At 36.2% G+C, this 27,221-nt stretch overlaps 1 protein-coding gene across 1 annotated transcript in view; it reads right to left on the bottom strand.

Annotated features, from left to right (window-relative positions):
* LOC131694600 (protein windbeutel) overlaps positions 1-27,221 on the bottom strand; it is a 91,898-nt gene extending 64,677 nt beyond the window's left edge. The window contains exon 1 of the mRNA XM_058983112.1: positions 27,068-27,221. The gene's annotated coding sequence lies outside the window, so the exon portion shown is untranslated. The remainder of the gene's footprint in view (positions 1-27,067) is intronic.

The following is a 27,221-nucleotide window of genomic DNA, read 5'->3' as shown; positions in this document are numbered from 1 at the left end:
AAAATTCTGTTGAGTATTAAGTGCCAGGTGGTCAATATTACACATATAGGTCCAAAATCAAAAATGTTGAAAAAGTTGTTCTAAAGTGCCATTTACGCGGATTTCTCACTATGTCTATCTTGTGACTGATACCAAGGGCTATCATTTGACCAAGTTTGAGCACTTTTCCATGGGATTTGAAAATTCTGTTGAGTATTAAGTGCCAGGTGGTCAATATTACACATATAGGTCCAAAATCAAAAATGTTGAAAAAGTTGTTCTAAAGTGCCATTTACGCGGATTTCTCACTATGTCTATCTTGTGACTGATACCAAGGGCTATCATTTGAGCAAGTTTGAGCACCTTCCCATGGGGTTTGAAAATTCTGTTGAGTATTAAGTGCCAGGTGGTCAATATTACACATATAGGTCCAAAATCAAAAATGTTGAAAAAGTTGTTCTAAAGTGCCATTTACGCGGATTTCTCACTATGTCTATCTTGTGACTGATACCAAGGGCTATCATTTGAGCAAGTTTGAGCACCTTCCCATGGGGTTTGAAAATTCTGTTGAGTATTAAGTGCCAGGTGGTCAATATTACACATATAGGTCCAAAATCAAAAATGTTGAAAAAGTTGTTCTAAAGTGCCATTTACGCGGATTTCTCACTATGTCTATCTTGTGACTGATACCAAGGGCTATCATTTGACCAAGTTTGAGCACCTTCCCATGGGGTTTGAAAATTCTGTTGAGTATTAAGTGCCAGGTGGTCAATATTACACATATAGGTCCAAAATCAAAAATGTTGAAAAAGTTGTTCTAAAGTGCCATTTACGCGGATTTCTCACTATGTCTATCTTGTGACTGATACCAAGGGCTATCATTTGACCAAGTTTGAGCACTTTTCCATGGGATTTGAAAATTCTGTTGAGTATTAAGTGCCAGGTGGTCAATATTACACATATAGGTCCAAAATCAAAAATGTTGAAAAAGTTGTTCTAAAGTGCCATTTACGCGGATTTCTCACTATGTCTATCTTGTGACTGATACCAAGGGCTATCATTTGAGCAAGTTTGAGCACCTTCCCATGGGGTTTGAAAATTCTGTTGAGTATTAAGTGCCAGGTGGTCAATATTACACATATAGGTCCAAAATCAAAAATGTTGAAAAAGTTGTTCTAAAGTGCCATTTACGCGGATTTCTCACTATGTCTATCTTGTGACTGATACCAAGGGCTATCATTTGAGCAAGTTTGAGCACCTTCCCATGGGGTTTGAAAATTCTGTTGAGTATTAAGTGCCAGGTGGTCAATATTACACATATAGGTCCAAAATCAAAAATGTTGAAAAAGTTGTTCTAAAGTGCCATTTACGCGGATTTCTCACTATGTCTATCTTGTGACTGATACCAAGGGCTATCATTTGAGCAAGTTTGAGCACCTTCCCATGGGGTTGGAAAATTCTGTTGAGTATTAAGTGCCAGGTGGTCAATATTACACATATAGGTCCAAAATCAAAAATGTTGAAAAAGTTGTTCTAAAGTGCCATTTACGCGGATTTCTCACTATGTCTATCTTGTGACTGATACCAAGAGCTATCATTTGAGCAAGTTTGAACACCTTCCCATGGGGTTTGAAAATTCTGTTGAGTATTAAGTGCCAGGTGGTCAATATTACACATATAGGTCCAAAATCAAAAATGTTGAAAAAGTTGTTCTAAAGTGCCATTTACGCGGATTTCTCACTATGTCTATCTTGTGACTGATACCAAGGGCTATCATTTGACCAAGTTTGAGCACTTTTCCATGGGATTTGAAAATTCTGTTGAGTATTAAGTGCCAGGTGGTCAATATTACACATATAGGTCCAAAATTAAAAATGTTGAAAAAGTTGTTCTAAAGTGCCATTTACGCGGATTTCTCACTATGTCTATCTTGTGACTGATACCAAGGGCTATCATTTGAGCAAGTTTGAGCACCTTTCCATGGGGTTTGAAAATTCTGTTGAGTATTAAGTGCCAGGTGGTCAATATTACACATATAGGTCCAAAATCAAAAATGTTGAAAAAGTTGTTCTAAAGTGCCATTTACGCGGATTTCTCACTATGTCTATCTTGTGACTGATACCAAGGGCTATCATTTGAGCAAGTTTGAGCACCTTCCCATGGGGTTTGAAAATTCTGTTGAGTATTAAGTGCCAGGTGGTCAATATTACACATATAGGTCCAAAATTAAAAATGTTGAAATAGTTGTTCTAAAGTGCCATTTACGCGGATTTCTCACTATGTCTATCTTGTGACTGATACCAAGGGCTATCATTTGAGCAAGTTTGAGCACCTTCCCATGGGGTTTGAAAATTCTGTTGAGTATTAAGTGCCAGGTGGTCAATATTACACATATAGGTCCAAAATCAAAAATGTTGAAAAAGTTGTTCTAAAGTGCCATTTACGTGGATTTCTCACTATGTCTATCTTGTGACTGATACCAAGGGCTATCATTTGAGCAAGTTTGAGCACCTTCCCATGGGGTTTGAAAATTCTGTTGAGTATTAAGTGCCAGGTGGTCAATATTACACATATAGGTCCAAAATCAAAAATGTTGAAAAAGTTGTTCTAAAGTGTCATTTACGCGGATTTCTCACTATGTCTATCTTGTGACTGATACTAAGGGCTATCATTTGAGCAAGTTTGAGCACCTTCCCATGGGGTTTGGAAATTCTGTTGAGTATTAAGTGCCAGGTGGTCAATATTACACATATAGGTCCAAAATCAAAAATGTTGAAAAAGTTGTTCTAAAGTGCCATTTACGCGGATTTCTCACTATGTCTATCTTGTGACTGATACCAAGGGCTATCATTTGAGCAAGTTTGAGCACCTTCCCATGGGGTTTGAAAATTCTGTTGAGTATTAAGTGCCAGGTGGTCAATATTACACATATAGGTCCAAAATCAAAAATGTTGAAAAAGTTGTTCTAAAGTGCCATTTACGCGGATTTCTCACTATGTCTATCTTGTGACTGATACCAAGGGCTATCATTTGAGCAAGTTTGAGCACCTTTCCATGGGGTTTGAAAATTCTGTTGAGTATTAAGTGCCAGGTGGTCAATATTACACATATAGGTCCAAAATCAAAAATGTTGAAAAAGTTGTTCTAAAGTGCCATTTACGCGGATTTCTCACTATGTCTATCTTGTGACTGATACCAAGGGCTATCATTTGAGCAAGTTTGAGCACCTTCCCATGGGGTTTGAAAATTCTGTTGAGTATTAAGTGCCAGGTGGTCAATATTACACATATAGGTCCAAAATCAAAAATGTTGAAAAAGTTGTTCTAAAGTGCCATTTACGCGGATTTCTCACTATGTCTATCTTGTGACTGATACCAAGGGCTATCATTTGAGCACCTTCCCATGGGGTTTGAAAATTATGTTGAGTATTAAGTGCCAGGTGGTCAATATTACACATATAGGTCCAAAATCAAAAATGTTGAAAAAGTTGTTCTAAAGTGCCATTTACGCGGATTTCTCACTATGTCTATCTTGTGACTGATACCAAGAGCTATCATTTGAGCAAGTTTGAGCACCTTCCCATGGGGTTTGAAAATTCTGTTGAGTATTAAGTGCCAGGTGGTCAATATTACACATATAGGTCCAAAATCAAAAATGTTGAAAAAGTTGTTCTAAAGTGCCATTTACGCGGATTTCTCACTATGTCTATCTTGTGACTGATACCAAGGGCTATCATTTGAGCAAGTTTGAGCACCTTCCCATGGGGTTTGAAAATTCTGTTGAGTATTAAGTGCCAGGTGGTCAATATTACACATATAGGTCCAAAATCAAAAATGTTGAAAAAGTTGTTCTAAAGTGCCATTTACGCGGATTTCTCACTATGTCTATCTTGTGACTGATACCAAGGGCTATCATTTGACCAAGTTTGAGCACTTTTCCATGGGATTTGAAAATTCTGTTGAGTATTAAGTGCCAGGTGGTCAATATTACACATATAGGTCCAAAATCAAAAATGTTGAAAAAGTTGTTCTAAAGTGCCATTTACGCGGATTTCTCACTATGTCTATCTTGTGACTGATACCAAGGGCTATCATTTGAGCAAGTTTGAGCACCTTCCCATGGGGTTTGAAAATTCTGTTGAGTATTAAGTGCCAGGTGGTCAATATTACACATATAGGTCCAAAATCAAAAATGTTGAAAAAGTTGTTCTAAAGTGCCATTTACGCGGATTTCTCACTATGTCTATCTTGTGACTGATACCAAGGGCTATCATTTGAGCAAGTTTGAGCACCTTCCCATGGGGTTTGAAAATTCTGTTGAGTATTAAGTGCCAGGTGGTCAATATTACACATATAGGTCCAAAATCAAAAATGTTGAAAAAGTTGTTCTAAAGTGCCATTTACGCGGATTTCTCACTATGTCTATCTTGTGACTGATACCAAGGGCTATCATTTGAGCAAGTTTGAGCACCTTCCCATGGGGTTTGAAAATTCTGTTGAGTATTAAGTGCCAGGTGGTCAATATTACACATATAGGTCCAAAATCAAAAATGTTGAAAAAGTTGTTCTAAAGTGCCATTTACGCGGATTTCTCACTATGTCTATCTTGTGACTGATACCAAGGGCTATCATTTGACCAAGTTTGAGCACTTTTCCATGGGATTTGAAAATTCTGTTGAGTATTAAGTGCCAGGTGGTCAATATTACACATATAGGTCCAAAATCAAAAATGTTGAAAAAGTTGTTCTAAAGTGCCATTTACGCGGATTTCTCACTATGTCTATCTTGTGACTGATACCAAGGGCTATCATTTGAGCAAGTTTGAGCTTCCCATGGGGTTGGAAAATTCTGTTGAGTATTAAGTGCCAGGTGGTCAATATTACACATATAGGTCCAAAATCAAAAATGTTGAAAAAGTTGTTCTAAAGTGCCATTTACGCGGATTTCTCACTATGTCTATCTTGTGACTGATACCAAGAGCTATCATTTGAGCAAGTTTGAGCACCTTCCCATGGGGTTTGAATTGATTTGTTCCAATATACAATTGATTTTTATTAAGATAAAAATATTAATTTACGTTTATTCTGTGTTCTCGCTTTCTTCGAAAATTATGAATAAATTTTGTACAGTACAACGCTTGCTGGACGGTTTAACTTTGTAAGCGAATACGTCTAAAAAGTCTGCAATTTTCAACAGATTTGTCGGAACGCTCAAATTGAACACCATGAAGGATTTGAACAGCGTATCGATCGCATTGGTCGACTCTGGTCCACAGAAAACAGTAACATTAGGTGGCAAAAAAAAACAAAAAAAAATATTCCTCTCTTTGATACACAATATACAATGTTAAAGCATTGTGCTCTTGGATGAACATGTGAATCCGGTATCCATCTAATTAATGGTGCAGCTAGCTGATTGTCTAAAGATTTGTTTGGCTCTGTGTTTTCTGCATTTCTTAACCCTTTTTGAGTTAATGTTGACATTATTTTTAGACTGCCTCAAAAGCGATCTGTAATATTACCAAATCAAATTAATTATAATATCTGTATATTTTCTCAGTAGCAAATTTATTGTTTGAACTTACCGACTAGCTTCCCGAACGTTTCGTCGTCTAGAATTCTACTGAGTTTATCAATTTCTGTTGCTCAGAGTCTTGATGATTTTTGAGGGATACTGATAACGCTTTGCTTACATCTTCGGATTATCTGCGCAACGAAAATTAAATAAAATATTGCTTCGGTCAGTCAATAGGACGTCTAGCTTACTTGGATTATCTTTTAGTTTCTCCTTAGCGCAAAACTTAACTTGGGGAACCGAGATCTTCAAACTCCGCTGCTAGATTGAATACTCGAAAATCAACTAAGTATTTTTCAACCATTTATGGGTAACTTATTATACATTTTTCTCTGTGGAGTATCAATGTTGAGATGGGTACGTTTTCACCCAGTTTTTGATTAGGAAAACTACCCAATTCGTGACAGCTGGAACTGCACCATAAACTGAGTGCTTCTGGTACCCATTATTGGGTACTTTTTTTTAACCGTGTATACGCTACATCGCATTTTAACATACTGTCCGACTTCGCTGCGGCTCAGCCGGCTTTAAATTAGCTATAGCCCCTATGTTTGAGTAAACTGGGTAAATGAGAGGATCACAGGTATACTTATAACTCCGGCGACGAGTTGATCAACACCTTGTTCAACAGATATCCGGCCAAGCCGCATCACGCTAGCTCCGCTGTATACGCTAACATGTTAAAGCACTGTCATTGTTATGAATGTTATTAAGCACCACTTATTTTTTCAGTTTATCAAACATTGGTTAAAAATTTCACATTTCCGCTCTCGGATTCGATTTATTTAGGTTAAAATACACCGTTTTTGCAAAAAAACGCACTAAAAATTGACCTTTATCACTAAAGTCTCTAAACTAGACAATTACCGAGAAACTCATTTTTTAATTTTTTTTATCTTTTGTCAACAAAACCTGAAGAAAAAGGAAACATTTTAAATGTAATTGCATCATGGAGAAACTATCCTTCCCCTAGGTTGATGGGTTTGACAGTGTTGCAAACATCATCAAACATATTTGTGCATCAGTTTTAAAGAACCTCTGACGGTTAATTGCTTTAAGATGGTTATTGCATTACGCCTCGATAGTGGTGCATCGAGTAGACCGAGTGGGCCTTTGTTATTTCTGTGTTTTTTCATACTCTGCAACTGCCCAAACTAGCGATCAACCACTAGCCTGTGCGTGCTGGCCTGGCCGACTGGCGGGTCGACGTGGATTGGCTTTTGCTGTGGGCCGTGTTTGCAAACATTGTTCCACACCTTAATGGCGGTGTTTATGGACACGGCTCGCAGTGGAGTGTGTGTCGATTTATCGGTCGACTTCGTCATCGTGTAAAGGCCAATTAATTGAAATGTTATTTTAGTAATAATCAGACAAAAACGGTGCTGCACTGTGTCCTATTCCTGTGCACTGAGGTTTTTTTTCGCAAATCAATATGCTTTTAGTCACATTTATCATGAAAAATGTTGTAGTCACACAGTAATATGTAGGGTAAAAATTCAGTGAGATCAACTATCTGTCCAATGCATAAACTCTGATTGTAATCCTCGCTAATTTACGTGTAGAATACGGAGCACTCAAACGAAACATCTACTGAATTATTCAATGCCTCTCTACTAATTCTTAAATTGAAGCGTTCTCAGCGTAAAGCAAATTTGGGCAATTGAAACCATCGCTATAAGTTTTTTATCTTATTTTCTATTTGATTATATTGTTTTGTTTGCTTTACATTTCTAATTTAGTATATTGGGTGTTCAGCCACAAGTGGTGACTTTTCATCCCTATTGTTTACATGATTCAGTTAATTATTATTAAGATATAATATGCTTTCGCATTTAAGTGATTTTTTCAGTCGGAAATTTTAAACCTACTTGTCTTGTGAATAACGAGCTAAACATATCTTATAAACTAACTTATTAACTATAAAGAGAGCTAATCGTTGCAATTGAAGATTGCAACGATTTTTGTCGGAAGTTTCTTGTAATGCTGTTCGTCATAATTTCTAATGTTTCTATATTTGCGAGTCTGCGCAACTCATTTGTGCTAAACCAGAGAAGACGCTTCAAAATCATTTTCAGAATTTTATTCTGAATCCTTTGAAGCGTTTTCTTCCTAGTAGTACAACAATAATTAACAATTAATAGTTTGTTCTTTAAGCAGAGCCTAGAATTCCTATTTATAAGAGGGTATAAACATTTTATATATTTGTTGCATTTTGTTTGGATTCCTACAATGTGATCCTTAAAAGTGAGTTTTTTATCGTAAATCAAACCCAAGTATTTAACTTGATCTGACCACGTTAAATTCAAACCATTAAATTTAATAATATGGTTTTTATTTGGTTTAAGAGAAGAAGCTCTTGGCTTATGCGGAAACACAATCAATTGTGTTTTTGACGCATTAGTGTAAATTTTCCATTTTTTCAGGTAATCATTGAAAATATTCAAGCTTCGTAGCAGTGGACTGCAAACAATACGAAGACTCCTACCAGTGGCTGAGATGCTAGTATCATCACAGAAAAGTGACTTTTTACAGCCTGTAGGTAGATTTGGAAGATCAGAGGTAAAAATATTGTATAGGATTGGTGCGACGCTTGATCCTTGAGGGACGCCTGCTTTAACGGGTAGCTTATTAGATTTACAATTCTGATAAGAAACCTGTAGGGTACGGTTAGTAAGATAATTTTTAATTATCTTTATTATGTTAATTGGAAAATTGAAATCCCACATTTTGGCAATTAATCCTTTGTGCCAAACACTGCCGAAAGCTTTTTCGATGTCTAGAAGAGCAACTCCAGTAGAAAAGCCCTCTGAGATATTAGCCTTTATCATGTTAGTTACTCTCACAAGTTAATGAGTAGTTGAATGTCCAATACGAAATCCAAACTGCTCGGGAAGAAAAATAGAATTCTCATTGATATGTGACATCATTCTAGTTAGGATGATTTTTCAAATAATTTACTAATAGAGGAGAGTAAATTGATTGGTCGATAGCTAGATGCTTCTGCTGGGTTTTTATCTGGCTTCAAAATAGGAATAACCTTGGCATTTTTCCATCTTTCAGGGAAGTATGCTAATTCAAAACATTTGTTGAATATTTTGACCAAGTATCTCATGGTGATTTTGGGAAGGTTTTTAAGAAGAATGTTGAAAATTCCATCATAACCTGGAGCTTTCATATTTTTTTAACTTTTTCATGTTGCATCTGATCTCATCATAGTTTGTTTCAACCATCTCGTCTGGAGACAATATTTGATTTGAAACGTTTTCATATTTTTGTAAGACTTCGGTTTCAATAGGACTCACAACGTTGAGATTAAAATTATGGACGCTCTCAAACTGCTGAGCAAGTTTTCGAGTTTTTTCTTCGTTTGTAAGAAGTATGTGGTCACCTTCCTTCAAAGCTGGAATTGGTTTCTGAGGTTTCATAAGAACCTTAGAAAGTTTCCCGAAAGGTTTAGAATATGGCTCGATTTGTTCAACCTCTTTTGCGAAATTTTCTATTCTTAAAAGTGTGAATCTATGCTTAATTTCTTTTTGTAGATCCTGATAGATACATTTCATAGCAGGATCACGAGAACGTTGATATTGACGTCTTCGAACATTCTTCAAGCGAATCAGAAGTTGAAGATCGTCGTCAATAATAGGAGTATTAAATTTTTTCTGTGTTGTTGGTACTGATAAATTTCTAGCATCAACTATAGAATTACTTAAATTTTGTAATGCCGTATCATTGTCAGCTTTATTTTGTAATTTAATTTAATATCAGACTCAGACATATCGGTTCGCGCGACCATTCAAGAACACACAACACACGCAAATATGTTAGAAAATCACGTTAGCGTACAAACGTTAGAACCCCTCGCGATTTTCTAAACAACCTACGTCCACCAACTCGCAAGCATGATTATACCCCGGTGATAACAACTTCTGGAATCACAACTGCAAGCCAATACGGAAGTAATGCACCGGCTCGCGTTTCAACTGGAGAAGCCTAACATAGTTCACGAAGCGATCGATGGCCTAGAAATTTTGCTTACAACAATAAAACAGGAATTGATAGCAATAAACAAAAACAGCAGTTTGACTGGAAGTGTTGTTGCCATTAAAAATCACATTACCTCGCTATTCGATACAGCAATGACGACAACGAAAAATAATGTCTATAGCACGCTGAAAACGGTAACGTCAGAGCTATCAGCTGAACTGCGCACCATGAATGATGAAATAAACCAGCTTAATCAACTGTCTCTGGACACAGCGGCTAGTATTACTATGACGTCAAATCCGACGCTGGGGATTGATATTCTTGACGAGCTTAAGTCTCTGTCAGCGAACATATCCACCAGTCAAAACTTCACAAATTCTGCGCTAACTATTGATATCCTCGACGAACTTAAGGCGCTTTCATCAAACATAACGGCAAGTCAAAACGCTACATCATCGCTTGATTCATGCCCCAGTTTGGAAGCCGAATTAAATAACGACAAAAATATCGATAACTCAGGTTGGCGCTTTCTGGGTACAAGGAAAGTATGGAAAGCAGACTGGAGCGATTACGATGCACGCAAATTAAGAAACCTGAACCAGCAAAAACAGGCCGAAAAGGCTAGAAGACGTAAAAAAGATCGAGGCGAAATAATAATAATAACGTTAATGAAAAAAACAAAAGCACCACAAATTTTCCTCGACCTGATCAAGAGCAAGCAGCGCGCCACTCACGACAGCCAGTTAATAGTAACCATACGAGTAATACCAATCGCAGAATCACATTTAGGGCCGGCAACACCCACTATAACAAAAACCATACGAGTAGTCACTACAACAATAGTTTCCTGCCACCGGATAGAGTGCTTCTTGCGGCTGCAAAAGATCATTTCTCAGGACCCCCCACGAACTATAGGCCAACAATTCAGTTTCAAAGAGGACCGACATTGAATCCCTATCCAGTGGATGATTTACCACGGTCGACGATGCAAATGCACCCAACATCGGAGCGCTTGTCAACAGTTTTGTGTAAGGCGTGCCATTCTCAACATTCGTGTTTTCGACGACATTGACGCATTCCCTAGAAGAAGGAAATGACGAGGACACCGCAGTTTGCCAAGATTCGACGCCATTTGAACGACAACAAAAAGAGGTAATCTCGATTCCTCAAGTAGAGTCGTCAGTAGAAATTTTAATTTACTGTCAAAATTTTAATAGAATGAAAAGTGCATCGAAAATGAATGAAATTCACAAGAATATTTTAAGTAGCTCCTATACAATTATTTTGGCTACAGAAACTAGTTGGGACGAAAGTGTTAGAAGTGAAGAAGTTTTCGGGAACAGCTACAATGTGTTTAGAGCTGACCGAGACATTCATATGTCTGAAAAGAAGTCAGGAGGGGGAGTTTTAATAGCAATTACATCAAAATTTAATGCAGAAATCATTACTACAAGGAAATTTAAAGAATTTGAGCATGTGTGGGTTAAAACCCATCTGGCAGGTGAAACACATATATTTGCCTCTGTGTACTTCCCTCCAAATAATGCCCGCAAAGATACATTTGAAAAGTTTTTTCTTATTGCCGAAGACATTATAACCAAGCTCCCCCCAGAGGTAAAAGTTCATATTTATGGTGACTTCAATCAACGAAGCATTGACTTCTTACCAGACACTGAAAATGAAAGCATTCTACTTCCAGTCGTTGGGGATAACGAAACTCTGCAGGCCATATTTGACAAAACTGCAAGTTTAGGACTTAACCAAATTAATCATGTTAGAAATCAGCAAAACTGTTATTTAGATTTATTATTCACAAACATTCTTGAAGACTTCTGTGTCACCGAATCATTAACTCCACTATGGAAAAATGAAGCGTTTCATACAGCAATAGAGTTTTCTGTATTTGTACATGATAACAAAAGACCCGATGACTGCGAGTACGAAGAGGCCTTTCAATTTCAATTGGCAAATTTTGACAACATAAAACAAAGACTAAGCAGTATAGATTGGCAAACGTTGTTTAGAAATGAAACAAGTATCGAAAATTCAGTAGACGTCTTTTACACAAAATTGTTTGATATAATAGTTGAACAAGTACCACTGAAAAAAATTAGGCGACAAGGCAACACAAAATATCCAGTTTGGTATAACGAGCAAATTAAAAATTTAAAAAATCGTAAACAAAAGGCCCACAAAAAGTATAAAAAAATCAGAAATGAAAGGAACTTATTTAACTATTTGGACATTTGCGATCAACTAAACCTATCCATTAAAATAGCATTTGAAGAGTATAACTCAAAAACCGAACTTCAAATAAAATCTTGCCCAAAAAATTTCTTTAATCATGTTAAAAATAATTTAAAATCGGAAAACTTCCCTTCAAAAATGAAACTTAAAGAAAATGTCGGTGTCAACGCGGAACAAATCTGCAATCTTTTCGCAACCTTCTTTCAAGACATCTATACCACATTTTCTGAAGAAGATCGTGATCGCGAATATTTCGGTTTCTTCCCAGAATTCACCACAGACATTGGCGTCAATCATGTCAGTGTGCAAGATATTATGGAGGCTCTAAACAAACTAGATGCCTCCAAAGGTTCTGGACCTGACGGGATCCCACCCGTATTTATGAAGAACTTAGCGTTGGAACTCACAGCTCCTCTGTTTTGGCTTTTTAACATGTCGCTTGAATCTGGCATTTTCCCCAATTTATGGAAAAGCTCGTACCTGGTACCCATTTTTAAAAGTGGCAAAAAATCTGACATATGTAACTACCGTGGAATTGCCATTATGTCATGTATGCCTAAACTCTTTGAAGCAATCGTTAACGAAAAACTATTCAATCAAATCAAAAACAGAATTACTAACATGCAGCATGGGTTCTTCAAAGGACGTTCAACTAATACAAATTTACTAGAATTCGTTAACTACTCATTGATTGCAATGGAGAATGGAAACTACACTGAAGCTCTTTACACGGACTTTAGCAAGGCATTTGATCGTATCGACATACCCTTGCTATTATTCAAACTGAAAAAATTAGGAATTGAATCAGGTCTTCTCAAATGGCTCGAATCATATTTAACTAACCGTCAACAAATAGTTAGATTTAAAGGGAAGAAATCGAATCCCATTCAAGTCACATCAGGAGTTCCTCAAGGCTCCCATCTAGGCCCTCTTTTGTTCATTTTATTCGTAAACGACATATCATACATTCTCAAAAACATAAAAGTTCTTATCTATGCCGACGACATGAAGCTCTTTTTAGAAATTAGGAACGAACAAGACATAAAGATATTACAGGAAGAAATACATATGTTTTACCTCTGGTGTAACAAAAGCCTTCTGCAACTAAACGTAAAAAAATGTAATGCAATAACTTTTAGTAGAAAACGAAATACACCTGACATTTCAATCACTCTAGGAAATCAAGTGGTACAAAAGTGCGAAAGAGTTAAAGATTTGGGAGTCATTCTAGATTCAAAATTAACATTCATTGACCATTACAACACAATCATCAATAGAGCAAATAACATGCTTGGATTTATAAAGCGTTTTAGTTACAATTTTAATGATCCATATACAATTAAAACATTATACATCTCGTATGTAAGGTCAATACTGGAATATTGTAGCATAGTTTGGTCACCTTTCTCAATCACACATGAAGAAAGAATAGAATCAGTACAAAGGCAATTTTTATTGTTTGCACTTCGCAAAATAGGTTGGACACGATTTCCTCTCCCATCTTATAAAGCTCGCTGTATGCTCATTAACATCCAAACACTAAAAGAGCGCCGAGAATATGCAATGGTTTCATTTCTAAACGATATAATTTCGTGTCGTATTGATTCAGTCGAACTTCTATCTAAACTTAATTTTTATATACCTTCCCGGCAGTTACGAATCCGAAATACATTTATAACAAACAATTATCGTACAAATTATGCCAAGTTTGGACCATTAAATCAGATGATGGCAACTTACAACAAGCACTGCGAAGCTATTGACTTAACAATGACAAAAAGCAAATTAAAAAAATATTTCAATTCTATTCGCTTATAAAGAACATCCTAAAGTAGTGCTATGTAAACCAGATAGTGTTTAGTTTAGTTATTAGTATTTTATGTTTTAAGTGTATACTATATTTTATCGTTGTAACAAAACGGTCTACTCTTGTTTGACGACAATAAATAAATAAGGTTAACGTCTCAGCGCTCATAAACTTACCAACGCGATTATAAGCGTTAATCTACAAACTCCCGCGTTCACGCCATCATGAATCGGAATCGTCCGGAAGTCTCTATCCTCGGTACCAACAGTCTAGGTCCATGTTAATTTAAAAAAAAAATAAATAAAATTGAAGAATTAAAAAAAAATTGCTCCCATATCCACTAGACAAAACGTTCCATGGTGACATGACCAGGAACTCTAGTGATATGGGATAACTCACTCCCTGTCAGAATGTGATCCGTACACCAAACTAAATATCAGAATGATGGTCCGCGAATATATGAATGGCCGCAGGGTTTCAAAATCGAATTTATACACGCGAAGTCACATACACGCGAGCACACGCGACAAACACGTCAACATACGAACGCTTAAGCCCTTCGCGATCATCTACGCACACCTATGCCCGCTATCGCGCAAACTTGATAACACTCCGGTAATTATGTGAACGTTTTAGTACTTACGAAGTTACGAACGCGAATCCGCAAACGCGCGCGATCATGAATCGGTCACGTCCGGAAATCTTTAGCCTTCATTCTAGTAATTTAGATCCATACATTCAGTTGGACCAATCAAAAAAATAAAGCTCATATCCACTAGACCACACGCTCTACGGCGACATCGCCGGGAACTCGTGATATGGAAGATCTCACTTTCATTTAGCATCTGAGCCGTACACCAAATATAAAGTATTAGATTTACGGTCCGCGCACGATTATCCAAAGAACACACGCGAATATGCGAAATGCACACGGTTATAAAATAGATTTTATATACGCGAGGTTACATACACGTTAGCACACGCGACATACAAACGCACACGCGATCGAACACGTTAACGTACAAATGCTCGAACCCTTCGCGATGATACATGCGATCGCGAGTCCCTACGTCCGCACATACCTGAACCGTACAATGAATATCACATTCAGAATCACGGCTCGCTACAATTGGCCTAATGCAGTGTTTTATTGGGCGACATTGCCTGTCTCGTCTGCAAATTGTAGTATGTGATTCTGACGGAGAGCCCTTCCGAGAACGTAGCTCTACAGCTCCAGTAGGACAACTCTCGAAAAAAAAAATGATCAATATCTCCGCCGCTCGTGAACGGATTTTGACAATCTATAGCTTGTTCAAAGGTATTTTTACAAGCTTTTTAATTATGTGCGATTAGTATGACTATATTGCTTTGTTCGAAAGTTATTTGCTTACAACTTGTCCTGTTTTGACAAAATCATCCATATCTCAGAAAGTAAACATATCGAAAAACAAAAATAATAGTGTCAAATGATAACGTTAGGTTTCCCATTTGAAACTAATTTCGGTAAGATCGGTTCAGTCGTTGCTGAGATAATTACATGACAATTTGCACATACATACATACACGCACACATACATACAGACGTTGTCCAGATTTGTCGAGCTGAGTCGATTGGTATATGAGGCTCGGCCCTCTGGGCCTTTCAAAGTTTGAGCGAATCCTATACATTTCTTTTGTAAGAAATGTAAAAAGGGGGTGTTATGTATCTTAACATTAAAAACATCATTTTTTTTTCTCAGGAACAGTAAAATTTAATGTTAATGTACTGTATCTTTATCACTGGATAGTAAAATTTATTGCTACTGGAAATTTTATTTTAAATCTAAAACAGTAAAAACTATAATAACTATTGTTTTATGATTATTTGTAGAGATAATGCTATTGTACGTTTCTATCCGGGTACAGATCCAGTAGGACAACTAACGAAAAAAAATAATAAATTAACAAATAATTGAATTTACTTAATAATGAATAAAATCATAGATAAAATCCCAGCATTAAAAAAAATTTCATTTTTGTTTTCAGAATGAGTAAACCGCAACAATTTACGGTTGATCAAACACGTCGATTCAGCGATCATTTTTTCCGTAAGTATGGACAAAATTGGCTGAATCATGAATACACCCGAGATCCTGAAACTTTTAAAATTTTGGGAATTAAATCTAACGGCAGAAATCGTTTGAAGATTCTAACGTTGATTCGAAAAATGAGGACCCTTCCTCAAAATTACGAATACGATGTGTCAAATACTGAGAAAATTTATCCTAATGAAGTCGATAGGCATCTAGAATGCGATGTACTTCTAAATTCAGTCCAAACAGTTAATCAGAATAATATTTTATTGAATCCTATAAATACTAGTGCTGAATCTTCAAGCTTGATTGAAAAAACTGCGGAGGAGAATAACTGCTTGGTTATAGAGAGAAACTACAGAGGTGCTCCAAATGGTATCATGATCAATTTCAAAAATAGTATTGGTCAGATCATGAACATTGAAATGATAGATTTTAAATCATTTTATGACAGTTGTTGGCTTACTTCCGCAGCAGTTGAAATTGGTTTAAAAATTGTTTTGTGTGAGTTCAAGTTGAGCTACACATGTCTTATGATCCACGAATCGGATGTTATTTTCAAAAATGCTCCGTTAGTAGATCCATCTATTGTCATTACGCTTTCAGAAAACGATATCATTGTAGCTCCTATATTTTCAAATAACCATTTCACATTGTGCATTGCTGACAACAAAAATCGATCTTTCTACTACTTCGATTCCGACAAAAATGTTACCCACTCTAGTATCATTAAGCAAAAGGAAGCTCTATTCCAAACATACATTGGGTTTCTTGCTTCACAACCTCCACTGGAACATCTTGCGGTAACAGAGAGATGGGAATTAAATAACCTTCAAAGTACCCGACAGAATGATGATTTTAATTGCGGCATTTTTGTGATACATAATGCAGAAACCGCACTGCGAGGAATAAACAAATTCTGCACAGTGGTGTCATTAGATGCATCTATAAAAAGACAACAAATCCAAGAGTTGATATTAAATAACGTTGTTTCCAATTGTGTGATATGTCAAAACTACGCTAATTGCAATAGTAAAGACGTTTTGTTAAACAAAGAATTCATTTGCGAATCTTGTGTCAACGGTCTTGACAGTTCTAGGTCAACTGGCGACATTCTAATTTGTAACGATTTCCCGGTGTTTTCAGATATTCCCTATAATAATGTTGACAATGGGATAAATCGTATATTGCCTGGCGATTCCCCATTTGAAACAATAGCGAATGAAAGTCCTCTGCCTATGGAAGCACTAGAATGCAAAAAATCTACAGAAGAGTGTTCCAAACACATTTCTACCGTTGGATCGTCTGAAAGTAATGTTTTAATGATAAATCCTCATTCGATAATCCATCACAATTCTGATGCAGAAACAAGAACACAAGTTCTTCCTAGCAACCTATTAAATTCAAGGATATTGAGTGAGCTTAATGTACCGTTCGCGCAAGAAATTCCGTATAATAAAACGTGTACTGATTCTTCGAAGAGTCGTACAGTTTCGCAAAATGAAATATCATTAACTCATATCTCCCTAGCTGATGCTTCTACATATTCTGATAATATAGGACATAAGCAAAAACTTACAACTTCTTACCACACACTTGATTCTAGCAAAAATAGTAGCACCGTTTCGCAAAATGAAGTTTCGGTATCTCAAACACCATCTTTCAACGGTTCTGATAAAGATAAAAAGATGCAAACTTGCAACAATTGGTTTGCGATGAATGCGAATGATTTTGATGATCCATTCACGCAAGAAGTCGCTCCTGACAAAAGTACCTCCAATAGCAAGAGTACAATTCAGGCCACTTCAAAACAATCTGAGAGGGATAACAGAGATTTGAAGTTTCATATTCATGAGTTTTGGGACTCAGGAATAAAACGTATTTGGAAGCGAGCTGAACTTGATACTGTTATGAATAAGACAAACGGAAAGTTGATACGATTTAAGGCTGGTCACGAGGAAAGAATGAAATTCAAAACACTTGCCGACCAAAAAGCCTACACAACATATCATGACTTGGTACGTTATCCTAACAATACCTGTCAAACATACATTAAAGATATAAAAGACTATATTCCTTCCAAAAAACGAATCCGAACTATAAAAATTTTCGCTCGTTGCATGTTTCACACTTGCAAAAGATTCATCTTTACCACGTCATTTGATATGACAAAGTCTGACGATGTTGTATTTCGAATACTCCATGATATGGATAATTTTGTTCATCTAGATAAATTAGCCTCTCAACTTCGAGGTAAACAACGAGTCATAGTACAAGAAAAATTACTCAAAACTACTCCTCGTGATTTTCTCCGTCAGCAGGTTAGCATTCTTGCTTGCAGCAAAGATCTCGAAAGGGATAAAAATTTGCACACGTTTATTTCAGAAAGCACTACTAGACAAGTAGTTTCTGAGGCTCGGTATAAACTTAGAGATGATAGGGATGTTTTTGGTGCTCTTATGAAGATGGCGAGAAGTGAAAATTCTTCAATTATGTATTTGCATTGTGTTCCATGTAATGTTTTACTTATGAAAAAAACACAATTAGATGCTTTTTTGAAAGTAATCCAAAGGTACGGCGCCCAAGATTTTCATTTGGATGCGACTGGCGTGCAATGGTATTCTATTTTTGGGAAAACCATGCTACTGTACAGTCTGGTTGCTAGGATTCAGGTTTGTAGAACAGATAAGGGCCGGAAGCCTTTACCCATTGCCAACTTCTTTACAGAAGACCACCGAACATCCAACATCGAAATGAACTTACAGTTAGTTGCTAGATATTGCCGTGATAAAACTCATAAAAATCTCGCTCATTTATTCCGAACAGTTACAACAGATTTTTCTATGGCTGAAATCAATGCTTTAATAGGAGCTTTTAACTCAATGTCCATACCGCAATACTTGATTCATAGCAAAAAATGGATAGAAGATTTAAAACAAAATAAAAAGATTGAGTACGTCATAGTAAAATTATGTAGCTCTCATTTGACCAAGATCATTTACAAGGATGTAGACAAATTTATATCCGACGTAAAAAATCCGGATAACTTGCTCTGCAAAATTGTACTGGCATCCATTTTTAATATTAATGACTTGGATTCAATCTTTAATTTATTGAAGTTATTGTTCCGTTACTTGTTGGTTGAAGGCAGAGAGAAAAAAATGAGAGCATATTGTAATTTACAACTGCTTGTTGATATCACCAAAAAAGAAACATTGAAGGGATATGATATGATCGAGTCAAACGAAACAGATGTTGAAAATGAACAGCAAAAAATACATAAAACAATTTACGAATCTAGCCCTTTCTATCAGCAAGGTATGAGGGTTTATAGAACAGTGGTTTCTGAAGAACACGGTTCATATGAAAATTTTAGCCGCAAGCAAAGTACGACTCATTTGTTTATTGAGGGTATCCTGAAAAAATATATTTCCTATTTGCCATTTTGGACTCCTCTGTTAACTTACAAGGAAGACGTAAGTACAAAAGAAAATCGCTCCAATAATGGAACCATTGAGGAATATCACAAAGATATTAAAAAAGCAATTAAAGACTGTAAATTTGTAGGTGATTCAAGTAGGATAAGGATTGATGATTATATCAATCATGTACATGATAAATTTGTCAATTCCGTTGTGCAAAGAATTGATCTCGAGCTTCCAAGTGAGAGAAATACAAAAGTGAATAGGTCGCGTAAGGTATGTATGAATTCACCTTCACGTCCATCGAAAACGTCTACACCATTGATAGCAAAACCTGGGAAAAATACTTCAAAACAAAAATTAAGCATTTCCCAAAATATAGCTGCTGTGGAACAGGTGATATGTTTAGCGAGTCAAGGTATCGATAATACTAGAGGCGGCCTGAAACGTATGATTAGCGATACTGACTCCGACGTTCCAGAAAAGCGTCTAAAAGTACATGAAAAAGGATACTTGTCCAGCCAGGACTCCCTTTTGTTGCTCGATAGCACCAGCAATATTGGAACCGGCCGAAAACGGAAGCTCAGCGATACTGAATCTGAATTATCAGTGAAGCGAGCAAGAACTTGTAATATGACAACTTTCTCAAGTCCAACCACACCTTATTGCCCAACAAACAAATTAGTTGAGGCTATGCGAATATCCGCTGTGCGGAATAGCAGAGAAACTTTTAAAAAAGGTAAATGCAGAGTTAAGCTTCCTTTTTGCGAAAAAAAAATGAAGTCGGTTATATTTATGGATAAGCACTGGAAAAAAGATGATACGAGTATACAATCTATTGATAAAATTCAGTATCATACATTTGCTAATGAGTTAGGTACGATTTACGAAGCAGAGGAAGAGTGTTCTCTTACATTGAACATTGATCCTATTACTAATGTAACAAATGAATCTGTATGTGTAGGAATTGATACATCAATATTCAGAGGTTTTTACACATTATTGAGCAATGGTCTCATTGACAATATTGATTATTACACTCTACCTAGAGCAAAGAATTGTGATCAAATAAGAATTGTTTTCAAAAACACTAGTTTACATTACAGTGATTTTAAAACTTTATTTGCGTTGGATTGGAAAGCTTGTCTTACGAATTTTTTGGTTGACTATTGCGTAAATTTGATGGTATCTACTAAATTATCTGAGGCACATTTTATGTGCTGCGATTTAACTCCATTACTCTTTGGGTACAGACCATTCAATTTTAACATTTTAGATAAAGAATGCTTCAAAATTGCAAATTCCAATATTTCAATTTTACCAATGTTGTATGAAGAACATTTCACTGTTGCTTTTATAGACACAACAAAATATGAATTTACATACTTGGATTCAAAGCGTTTCTCTACTTCTAAACAGATGTACGAACGGTTGAAATGTAGCCTTGAATCATTTTTGAATAATGATTCGAGCAATCCTTTCAGTAACGTGAAGAAGTTATATAATTTATTAAATGTGCTTTCCGTCGTTGAAAAAGAATGTAACTTTCAATCAGATTCCACACAGTGTGGTATTCACGTTTTAAACAATATAGCGATTACAATTGCTGAAAAGGAACTAGTTGATATAGCTTTTGATCCTAAGGCTATAAGAAAGAAGATTCTTCATGATATTATTCATCAATCTGACAACGTTAAAAATATGTGTACTGGGTGTGTAAAAAATAGAAGATGAATCTTCTAATGATCTCCCTGAAAGTACATCTAGTTCACGTATTGTATCGTGGATTCTTTGTGATATTTGCAGTCGCTGGTGGCATATGGAATGTGCAGATATTCATTTCGAACCAATGAGTTTCACATGCATTATGTGCAAGAACGTTGCCCACTTATTGTGAAAAGGGGGTGCTTGTTCTAATCTTATTAAGTAGAATGCAGCACAATTTCATGAACTATTCGGCCTTCAATCGATTAGTTGCTCATATATTTTTAAAGTAATTTCGCTTTGTCGTTAAGAAACAGTAACAGCTAAATAGCAAAATTGAAGCGAAAACAGCATCAGCAAAATGCTATTGAGAAGCTATAGCTGTTAGTTCCCATAGGAACATATCTGTTATACTTTTAACAATTCCTACAGAAATATTAAATTGCTCTGGTTACTATTTTACGCAAGCATTAGTTGGGTTCAAATCCGCCAGCAACGATTTAACGAGACATTAAGGAAGGTTTCTACTTTGTTGAAAAATAAATATCATTTCTTTGAAAAATTATTTCAAGAAAAGTACAACACATACGTATTTGAAAGTTTGCGAACTAATAATTGTATTGGCGTAGATAAAACAATTTTGTTGTGATTTAAATAAAAATTAGGGAGGGGGAGAGGTGTTTGTTCGAAATTACGTTTTTCATGCCCTCCAAAGCGCTACTGTAGCAATCGTTATGTAAATTTTCTGAGATGTGTATCTCGGATGTAAAAAGTAGAAACCTCCCTTAAGTTTACGCTGCCATTTTTTTCGAAATAAAGTGACAATAGGTTGAAATTATAAGTTATACAAAATCCTTATTCTATGACCATATCTAAAAAACAATTTAATTTGTGATTTTAACTGATTTGCTTTATTTTGCTAAAAAGAATACTATGTGGCATCAAAAAAGCTGCCGGTTCCAAGCCCGGAAAAAGGAGGAGGTTAGGTGCATAAATATGAGTTCTTCAATATGGTCAGACTATATAAACACTTTCAGCGAAAATGAGTTGACTATTGTTATTGATTGTTCATATTGTCTAGTTTAAGGACACGTAAACCTTGAAAAGCTCATGTTTAAACCTGTAAAATCCGTTTTGCTTGCTAAACTAAAATGATACGATATTTTCAACTAAAAAGGGTATAAGACCGACACATCAAAGACATAGTAAAAATGTTTTCCAACTTTTTTGAATTTGCACCCATATGTGTATTGTGTAATATTGACCACCTGGCACTTAATACTCAACAGAATTTTCAAACCCCATGGAAAAGTGCTCAAACTTGGTCAAATGATAGCCCTTGGTATCAGTCACAAGATAGACATAGTGAGAAATCCGCGTAAATGGCACTTTAGAACAACTTTTTCAACATTTTTGATTTTGGACCTATATGTGTAATATTGACCACCTGGCACTTAATACTCAACAGAATTTTTAAATCCCATGGAAAAGTGCTCAAACTTGCTCAAATGATAGCCCTTGGTATCAGTCACAAGATAGACATAGTGATAAATCCGCGTAAATGGCACTTTAGAACAACTTTTTCAACATTTTTGATTTTGGACCTATATGTGTAATATTGACCACCTGGCACTTAATACTCAACAGAATTTTCAAACCCCATGGAAAAGGGCTCAAATTTGGTCAAATGATAGCCCTTGGTATCAGTCACAAGATAGACATAGTGAGAAATCCGCGTAAATGGCACTTTAGAACAACTTTTTCAACATTTTTGATTTTGGACCTATATGTGTAGTATTGACCACCTGGCACTTAATACTCAACAGAATTTTCAAACCCCATGGGAAACTCCGGCTCATTAACACCGAAAGGCTCCCGAGCCAACCAAATAAAGTCGAAGGAAAAAAAAAAAAAAAACCCCATGGGAAGGTGCTCAAACTTGCTCAAATGATAGCCCTTGGTATCAGTCACAAGATAGACATAGTGAGAAATCCGCGTAAATGGCACTTTAGAACAACTTTTTCAACATTTTTGATTTTGGACCTATATGTGTAATATTGACCACCTGGCACTTAATACTCAACAGAATTTTCAAATCCCATGGAAAAGTGCTCAAACTTGGTCAAATGATAGCCCTTGGTATCAGTCACAAGATAGACATAGTGAGAAATCCGCGTAAATGGCACTTTAGAACAACTTTTTCAACATTTTTGATTTTGGACCTATATGTGTAATATTGACCACCTGGATACTCAACAGAATTTTCAAACCCCATGGGAAGGTGCTCAAACTTGCTCAAATGATAGCCCTTGGTATCAGTCACAAGATAGACATAGTGAGAAATCCGCGTAAATGGCACTTTAGAACAACTTTTTCAACATTTTTGATTTTGGACCTATATGTGTAATATTGACCACCTGGCACTTAATACTCAACAGAATTTTCAAACCCCATGGGAAGGTGCTCAAACTTGGTCAAATGATAGCCCTTGGTATCAGTCACAAGATAGACATAGTGAGAAATCCGCGTAAATGGCACTTTAGAACAACTTTTTCAACATTTTTGATTTTGGACCTATATGTGTAATATTGACCACCTGGCACTTAATACTCAACAGAATTTTCAAACCCCATGGGAAGGTGCTCAAACTTGCTCAAATGATAGCCCTTGGTATCAGTCACAAGATAGACATAGTGAGAAATCCGCGTAAATGACACTTTAGAACAACTTTTTCAACATTTTTGATTTTGGACCTATATGTGTAATATTGACCACCTGGCACTTAATACTCAACAGAATTTTCAAACCCCATGGGAAGGTGCTCAAACTTGCTCAAATGATAGCTCTTGGTATCAGTCACAAGATAGACATAGTGAGAAATCCGCGTAAATGGCACTTTAGAACAACTTTTTCAACATTTTTGATTTTGGACCTATATGTGTAATATTGACCACCTGGCACTTAATACTCAACAGAATTTTCAAATCCCATGGAAAAGTGCTCAAACTTGGTCAAATGATAGCCCTTGGTATCAGTCATAAGATAGACATAGTGAGAAATCCGCGTAAATGGCACTTTAGAACAACTTTTTCAACATTTTTGATTTTGGACCTATATGTGTAATATTGACCACCTGGCACTTAATACTCAACAGAATTTTCAAACCCCATGGGAAGGTGCTCAAACTTGCTCAAATGATAGCTCTTGGTATCAGTCACAAGATAGACATAGTGAAAAATCCGTGTAAATGGCACTTTAGAACAACTTTTTCAACATTTTTGATTTTGGACCTATATGTGTAATATTGACCACCTGGCACTTAATACTCAACAGAATTTTCAAATCCCATGGAAAAGTGCTCAAACTTGGTCAAATGATAGCCCTTGGTATCAGTCATAAGATAGACATAGTGAGAAATCCGCGTAAATGGCACTTTAGAACAACTTTTTCAACATTTTTGATTTTGGACCTATATGTGTAATATTGACCACCTGGCACTTAATACTCAACAGAATTTTCAAACCCCATGGAAAGGTGCTAAAACTTGCTCAAATGATAGCCCTTGGTATCAGTCACAAGATAGACATAGTGAGAAATCCGCGTAAATGGCACTTTAGAACAACTTTTTCAACATTTTTGATTTTGGACCTATATGTGTAATATTGACCACCTGGCACTTAATACTCAACAGAATTTTCAAACCCCATGGGAAGGTGCTCAAACTTGCTCAAATGATAGCCCTTGGTATCAGTCACAAGATAGACATAGTGAGAAATCCGCGTAAATGGCACTTTAGAACAACTTTTTCAACATTTTTGATTTTGGACCTATATGTGTAATATTGACCACCTGGCACTTAATACTCAACAGAATTTTCAAACCCCATGGAAAAGGGCTCAAATTTGGTCAAATGATAGCCCTTGATATCAGTCACAAGATAGACATAGTGAGAAATCCGCGTAAATGGCACTTTAGGACAACTTTTTCAACATTTTTGATTTTGGACCTATATGTGTAATATTGACCACCTGGCACTTAATACTCAACAGAATTTTCAAACCCCATGGGAAGGTGCTCAAACTTGCTCAAATGATAGCCCTTGGTATCAGTCACAAGATAGACATAGTGAGAAATCCGCGTAAATGGCACTTTAGAACAACTTTTTCAACATTTTTGATTTTGGACCTATATGTGTAATATTGACCACCTGGCACTTAATACTCAACAGAATTTTCAAACCCCATGGGAAGGTGCTCAAACTTGGTCAAATGATAGCCCTTGGTATCAGTCACAAGATAGACATAGTGAGAAATCCGCGTAAATGGCACTTTAGAACAACTTTTTCAACATTTTTGATTTTGGACCTATATGTGTAATATTGACCACCTGGCACTTAATACTCAACAGAATTTTCAAACCCCATGGAAAGGTGCTCAAACTTGCTCAAATGATAGCCCTTGGTATCAGTCACAAGATAGACATAGTGAGAAATCCGCGTAAATGGCACTTTAGAACAACTTTTTCAACATTTTTGATTTTGGACCTATATGTGTAATATTGACCACCTGGCACTTAATACTCAACAGAATTTTCAAACCCCATGGGAAGGTGCTCAAACTTGCTCAAATGATAGCCCTTGGTATCAGTCACAAGATAGACATAGTGAGAAATCCGCGTAAATGGCACTTTAGAACAACTTTTTCAACATTTTTGATTTTGGACCTATATGTGTAATATTGACCACCTGGCACTTAATACTCAACAGAATTTTCAAACCCCATGGGAAGGTGCTCAAACTTGCTCAAATGATAGCCCTTGGTATCAGTCACAAGATAGACATAGTGAGAAATCCGCGTAAATGGCACTTTAGAACAACTTTTTCAACATTTTTAATTTTGGACCTATATGTGTAATATTGACCACCTGGCACTTAATACTCAACAGAATTTTCAAACCCCATGGGAAGGTGCTCAAACTTGCTCAAATGATAGCCCTTGGTATCAGTCACAAGATAGACATAGTGAGAAATCCGCGTAAATGGCACTTTAGAACAACTTTTTCAACATTTTTGATTTTGGACCTATATGTGTAATATTGACCACCTGGCACTTAATACTCAACAGAATTTTCAAACCCCATGGAAAGGTGCTCAAACTTGCTCAAATGATAGCCCTTGGTATCAGTCACAAGATAGACATAGTGAGAAATCCGCGTAAATGGCACTTTAGAACAACTTTTTCAACATTTTTAATTTTGGACCTATATGTGTAATATTGACCACCTGGCACTTAATACTCAACAGAATTTTCAAACCCCAAGAATATTGCAAAGCTATCGCGATTTTGTTCAGTACAACGGAAGTTGTTCGCATTTAAAAACTGGGAGAATATCTCAGCAGTATTTTTAGAAACGGGACCCCAAAAAAGGATGAAACCGTCAGGGTGATACTAATAACATCGTAATTTTATTTTTAATTTTTAGCGCTCTTTTGAATACTTTGATCGTGAATGTTCGTTTCGTTTAATAAAAAGTTACCTTTGGTGAACATTTTGCCTGAATAATTGATTTAAAAATCGATATAGTTTTTAAATAACATTTAAATAAAACTTCAAAAAAGTTATCGTCTTTTTCTGTTTGGATCGAATGAGTTTCGCTGTTTTTAAAAATTACGCTGGAGTTCGACTTTTCAAAAGATGTGAAATTTTGGTGCCGGCATGTTCGTTTTTTTCAAATATAGGTGGCGCTAAATTTTGGTGCCTGAATCAGTTCGTTTTTTTCACATGTAGGTGGCGCAAAATTTTAGTGCCTGAATGAGTTCGTTTTTTCATATGTAGGTGGCGCAAAATTTTGGTGCCTGAAACAGTTCCTTTTTTCAAATGTAGGTGGCGCAAAATTTTAGTGCCTGATTTCTTTGTGCCTAACTTCACGCTAGTATCCTTGAACTCAACTATGCGGCAAAGCCGAAACACACTACCTTCACCCTCGTCATTTTCTCATGAACAATGCCATTGTTAGTAAAGTGGGAACAACTTATTTTTCCAGTTTAAACTACTTTAAAGCTTTCCCGCCGAATTTTTTTCAGTGCTTGTTATAAAATAGACCATTTAGAGCCATTTCCAAAAGAAATTAACCCTCTTTTCGAAAAAGCCGCAATTCGGAACAATTACCAAAAATCGATGCAAAAAGCACTTCAGTGAAAAAGGTGCTAAACGATAACCAAAGTTACGAATATGAACCACAATCACGTTCGGAAAAAATCACAAAATTACCTATACTTACCTACGATTTTTGGAATGAATTAAATATTACTGAGTTTGTAATTTTCCTTGCCAATTTTCAGTTAACGTTTATTTATGTGGTTTTTGTTTGAAGCGAAACTGAGTCAGTTTCTAACCCTAACTGCTGTCAAAATGTATGAACTGACACCCGAAGA

The sequence above is a fragment of the Topomyia yanbarensis genome, chromosome 1, assembly GCF_030247195.1.
Source record: "Topomyia yanbarensis strain Yona2022 chromosome 1, ASM3024719v1, whole genome shotgun sequence".
NCBI lineage: Eukaryota > Metazoa > Arthropoda > Insecta > Diptera > Culicidae > Topomyia > Topomyia yanbarensis.
The sequence above is the reverse complement of the archived record's forward strand: the minus strand, read 5'-3'. Positions and strand labels throughout refer to the sequence as shown.